The sequence below is a fragment of the Dipodomys spectabilis genome, unplaced genomic scaffold, assembly GCF_019054845.1.
Source record: "Dipodomys spectabilis isolate Male_0828 unplaced genomic scaffold, ASM1905484v1 ptg000595l, whole genome shotgun sequence".
NCBI classification, from domain to species: domain Eukaryota; kingdom Metazoa; phylum Chordata; class Mammalia; order Rodentia; family Heteromyidae; genus Dipodomys; species Dipodomys spectabilis.
This window is the reverse complement of record NW_024871272.1, coordinates 229921-236215: the sequence shown is the minus strand read 5'-3', so window position 1 is coordinate 236215 and position 6295 is coordinate 229921.

The following is a 6295-nucleotide window of genomic DNA, read 5'->3' as shown; positions in this document are numbered from 1 at the left end:
TTTGATTCCTCAGTTCCACACACTCAGAAAAGGCTGGAAGTGGTGCTGTGGCTCAAGTGGTAGAGCACTAGCCTTGAGCAAATGAAGCTCAAGGACAGTGCCCAGGCCCTGAGTTCAAGCCCCAGGACTGACAATAAAACAAACTTCAAAAACTTAAAAGGCAGGGAGCAGACCTCAGGACTGGACTTTGAGGTCCAGTATGTGTACATGTATCTATAGGAACGAGTTACCAAGAGGTTTGAATTCCATTTCTGTACATTTTGATTACATATCCAGGTGATTGTGGATAAACCGTTAGAACCTGGGCACCAGACCTGCTCACCGCCGTAGCGCTCCAGGAAGAAGGGCCTTCCACACACAAACCTCCAGCCATCTGTCCCACTTCCAAAGCAAGTGTCGCCCCTCCACCAGCACTTCTAACAAAGGCCACTCTGCTTCTGCAGTGAAAATCTTTCATTAAAGGAGTTCCTCGACATAGCATATATTCCTCATTACTTGTAGTCAGGCTTGTGCATGTGTGTGCTGTATTTCTGTAGCTCCGAAAACCCAACAGCATCGTCTGCAGCCCAGGAAGTTGTGTAAAAAAGACACACAGAACGTGTAACTGCACACTGGCTCAAACTCGACGGTGTGTCCTGCACTGTTTTCTCTTGCTGGTAGCCAGGAGGGGAAGAGCATGTGAGGAGAAGTAGAATTGCAACTTGGTTTTTATGTGAGCAACTTCGATGAAACCCTGTATATTCTGTTCCCACTTGTTTGATAATAAAATCAGAAGTATTTCTGAATCCCTGAAACTTAACCAATCAGGAATGAGGGGTGCATCCATAGCGGGTAGGCTTCGGCTTCTGCCTAGAAGCACAACTTAGCTTCTGGCTTAGCCGCCGCTTGTGTGGCTTGTTCTGTTTGGTTTATTTGCATCCTTTAGCACAGCATAGTCTACCACTCAAGCTACAGCACCACTTCTGGTTTTCTGGTGGTTCATCAGAGATCAGTGACTCATGGAGTTTCCTGCCTGGGCTGGCTTTGAACTGCGATCCTCAGATCTCAGCCTCCCAAGGAGATGACAGCCGTGAGCCACCGGCACCTGGCCCTCTGTCATTTTGCTGAGTGGCTGTAGCAGGAGCAGGCTCTGTCCTGACCCTGCAGGCTACAGTTGACTGAAGCTAATTTTAAGTCTTGGCAAAAGGAACTGATTGGCCTAGCACATGAAAAGCTGGGAAGTTTCTGATGAGCTCTGGAGAGCTAGACCTCTCTGCTGGATATGAAAACCACCTTCCTTTGGTCCAGACATGGCTTCTGAGTAGCAGGTTAGCCTGTAACCTACAGTGCCTATCATTCTGCATGTTCTGATTAGCTGTCATCCTTGGGGTGTAGAGAAGAAGGATCCAGAAAGCTCCCACCTTCAGCTTACTGTCCCTCGTGTTGTCTGGGGAAGTTGCAGCACAGGCGCTCACTCTACCAGCAGCTCATTAATTCATCCCTACCACCACTCGGAGGCTGACCTTGGGCTCGCTCTGTTCCTGGACTAAAGGACTGTGGCCCCTCCCTGCGCATTCAGCAGCTGGCAGTCAGCCCTCTGCTGTCCGCCCTTCGTGGGCCGTGTGGCCGGGGACACCGCCTAGCCCAAGTTCACTCTCCCTTCCAAGTGCCATTGCACGCGCAGCAGCCAACCCAGAAGTAGAAAGGTGTGGCCCTCCCGTGCCAAGGGTCTCTCGTGTCTGGCAATTCTTTGGGCCTGGCAGTCAATCCTGCTAGCTCCCTTCCCTTTTTACAGCCCTCAGCTCCACCCTAGCAGGGCTCACACACGTGTCTGCCTCCATCGGGTCTCCGCAGCCAGGGCCTGCCCCAGACGGTGAACCAGGTGCTGGCCTTTGATGTCTTGCTGAAACACACAATGGGAGGTTTGGGCATCCTTACTCGCCAGAGAGTCTGACCTGGAATTTTCCTTCCTTGTAAAACCTCTGTTATTTGAAAGCCATCCAGAAATGATTAACTTAAAAAAAAAAAGTGTGATCCCCAATCATCTTCAACTGTAACCTTTGAATAGTTCAACTAGTGTTTACTCCTCTTTGTAAATCACTGAAAGCAGCGATCTGTCTGCAGAAGTGAGGCTGGAGTCATGGTTTGGTGGTAGAGAACCCGCTTAGCAGGCATGAGGCCCTGGGTTCAAACCCCAGAACCAAGGGAGGGAAGGAGGGAGGGCGGGAGGGAGGGCAAGGCAGGTAGACATGGAGGAGCAGGAGAGAGGTGATGCGGAAGATGACCCCCTCCCAGGCCGGCTGTCCTGTGAAGCCAGCGGAAGCCTCGCACTGCTAAGGCTGCAAGCTGCTGACGCTGCGCAGCCTACACATGGCCTGATTATCTCTGTTTCCCTGTAACTGCCAACTACTTGTTTTCTGAGTCTGGTTTTATTATCCTCTTCTATCCCCTGGTACTAGGCATTCTTGCTACATCAATTGTGGCTTCTTATCACGGGGGTCTGAGGCGGCATCTCTATTGGCTTTAGGAAAGCATTGCGTTATTATATTGTCAACTCTGTGAGGTGATAAAAGAGCAATGCGCTCACGTTGAGAGTACAGACTGGGCCGGGCGCTGGAGGCTCACCCTGTAATCCCAGCTACTCAGGAGGCTGACATCTGAGGACTGTGGTTGGAAACCAATAGGAATCTTGAGCATAAAAAGCTCAGGGATGGCACACACACACAAATAAATAAAGAGAGAGTATCCAATTTGATGGGTTTGGCCCATGTGACCACCGCCAGAACACATCATCTGAAGAAGCCCCTTCGTGGCTCAGCAATCGCTGATCTGCTCTGGATAGACTGGTCTTGCCTGGAATCACACAGTAATCTTTAAGTCTGCCTTTCACTCCACAAAATGTAGCTCACATTCATCCCTATTGGAGCATATGTCAGTAGCTTATTCTTTCGGGGCAAAGGCTGGAAGCCATGGCTTCCTGCGTGCTGGGCAGGCCGCGTACCCGAGCTATACCCAGCTCCACCCCAGCAGTTCACTCCTTTGAACCTGAGGAGTACTCCGGTGTCTGCATCTATTACATCTAACCATCCAGTAGTAGGAGACTTTCGCCAGTCTTCATTGATCTGACTTCCTACGTTAACTTTTAGGGGGGAACAAGCCTGCTATGTTATCAAGTATGTGATGGAGATCATGAGCAAAACCATCACCAGTGTCTTCGACAGTATGAAGTCCTGTAGTTTAGGCATTCATTTCCCAGCTGTGCATTCCCTGTTTTATTTGGTGGCTTTCAAACGGAAATGTACCCACTCACAAGTTCAGAAGCGTGAACTCGAGGTGTCGGTAGACTTGGTTCTTCTGCAGGCTGGGGGGATTGCTGCACCAGTCCTCACTTGTAGCTTCTGGTCGTCGCCCGCCAGCCTTCCAGTCCTCGGCCGATAAACACATCCGTCCAGTCTCTGCCTCTGTGTTCACGTCAGCTTCCCATCTGTGTGTCTTCTTGGCCTCTAAGGACAAAGTGCCCACCCTACTGCAGAATCATGTCAAGATGCTTAGCTTAGTACATGTGCAAAATCCTTTTTCACAACTAAGGTCCCACGCATGGGTGTGAGCCGTGGATGGAGCTATGGATGGGGAATTTACCACTGGACTCCCGCAGCAGGGCAGGGGGCAGAGAATGCCATGGTGATAGTAACAGTGACGTAGGAGGAGGAGAATGGATTTTGCTGCAGGGCCCTGGGACAAGCCTCCCCTAACAGACATTGAACAAAGGAAGGATTCAGCCAGGAGGTAAAAGTACCTCGAACCAAGTGAGCATGGCAAAGGCCCTTTGAGGTGCCCATGCTGTGTGGAGAGGCCGTTAGGGTCCACGTGGCTGGAATCCCATTCCACCATGTCCTCCTCCATCCAACACTGTGCTTGTAAGTACCTGTTTGCTCATTTTCATGGCTGCATAGTACTCCCCCGCTGCAACACTCTGATGTTTTATTTATCCATGATGCTGTTGTAGACACTGGGTAGGGAGGTTCCAGCTGCTCTTTGCTCCAGTACAAGGAGTACTCTATAAATGTGTGCCACACCTTTAATCCTAGTTACACAGGAGGCTGAGATATAAGGATCAAGGTTCAAAGCCAGCCCAGGCAGATAAATCGGAGAGACTTTTATCTCAATTAACTAGCAAAAACCCTGAAGCGGAGGAGATGCGGCTTAAATGGAAGAGCACTAGCCATAGAGCAAGAGTGTAAAGTCCTGAGTTCAAGCCCCAGTACTGGTATGACATACATACACACACAGCTCTTGCACTAGTCTGAGGCAATGTGGCACAGGGGACAGTTTTGATTTCATGAGAAGAATTTTGTGGCTTGAAGGCCTTTTCCTGTTGACTATTTTAGAGAAGAAATTTCTTTTTTTGGGGGGGGGGGGCAGTTGTGGGACTTGAACCTTGGGCCTGGGCGCTGTCCCTCAGCTCTTCAGCTCAAGGCGAGTGCTCTACCACTTGAACCACAGCGCCACTCCTGGTTTTCTGGTGGTTCATTGGAGGTAAGAGTCTCACGGACTTTGCTGCCCGGGGTTGGCTTTGAACCATGATCCTCAGATCTCAGCGTCCTGAGTAGCTAGGATGACAGGTGTGAGCCACTGGAGCCCAGCTTTAGAGAAGAAATTTCTCCAGATGGAGAAAGGGCAGATGGGAGTGGATCATAGAGGAGCATGGTTAGGGAAGATGGAACACTTGAGAAGCAGGTAGAGGAAGGATTCAGCAGAGGAAAAGATCAAAGACCCATCCAGGTTAGCAACGTGAGTTGGCAGGGTGGTGGTGAGAGGTGCGGCTCTCCTGGGGAAAGGCAGCCTCTACCTGATGCCAGACACAAAGGGAGAGCTCTGCCAGGTACATTTTGCCCCCGCTTAGGACTTGAGGCTTTGGGGTTTTTTGTGGTGGTGGTGGTAGTGGGGGGGGAGGATAGTTTGGTTTAGATGTATCCCAGACTGGCCTTGAACTTTCAATCCTCCGGCCTCAGCCTCCCAAGGGCTGGGATTATAGGCATGCCCTACCACACCCAGCCTGCACTCACCACAGTTGAGCTCAGTGCTGTTTTTTCAAAACTTTATAGAGATGAACCTGATGTACAGCCAGGTTTAAAGCCTAGTGTTTTTGTTTTTGTTTTTGTTTTTCAGAGCTTAACAGGCCTACAAAGACCTTGCTGGGGCAGGGGGTGGGGTGGGGGAGGGATGAGGGAATGGGAATGTCTTTTTTTTTTTTTAATCCAGTGTGCATTTCTCACCGCTCCCCTGTGAGGCTGGTTAGTTACTACTCAGCACACACCACATTTTTTCTGAGGGTTGAGACGTGAAAAGACATCAAACATCCTCTGAACCCTGAGTTGGTAAAAACAAAAGCCTGTGTGTTTTCTGACCAAGTCTGGGACACCTAGGGCTTCTCCTGTTGGGAAAGAAGAATGTGCACAAAACCTGGCAGGACCTCAGTGTAACTCTTCAGAGGGCCCCGCTGATAGAGACAGCTCGGTCCCAGGTGCACCCCAACCCTTGAAAATATTTACCCAGTGTTTCTTCCTGCTTTCCTTCCTCCCCCCACCCCAACCCAACTCCATTATTGCCTCTGTGGCTCTTGGTCTCATGTTCCCAGCAGAACTATTTGCAGGGAAGGAAGGAATGCAGCCAAGACCAACAAAAAGGCCCAAAGGCCTCATCACTGCCGTCCGGGCCTGTGGTTCCCTAGCATGCTTCAGGCCGAGGCCTGCTTGGACCCGGTGATTAGACTCAGTGGTCCTGGGGAGATGCTCTAGTGCTTTCTAAATCAGCTCATTTCTGCATCTGTTCTCCCTGACCTGGGGGGAAAAATGAGTTTGTTCTGCTCCCACTTCACTAAACAATGCCCAGCCTGCAATCTTCTTTTTAGTTGTGTTTTCTCACTGGGGCGAAAAAAGGACATAGGCTACTTTCTGGACACCTCTGTCTCTCCAAGGTGGCCATGTTTGACAGGAAAGCATGCTACATTTATAGCTGAGTCTCTGGGAGCGCTGAGGTCTTTTGTTTTTGTTTATTTATTTTTTTTGGGGGGGAGGTCTAGTCGTGGGGCCTGAACTCTGGGCCTGGGCGCTGTCCCTCAGCTCTTCAGCTCAAGGCTAGCGCTCTACCACTTGAGCCACAGCGCCACTTCCGGCTTTTCTCTTTTAGCTTATGTGGTGCTGAGGAATCGAACCCAGGGACTCAGGCATGCAAGGCAAGCGCTCTACCACTGAGCCACCTTCCCAGCCCGTTTTTGTTTTTTTAAACCGTATGTGATGGTGATATACAGTTGGAG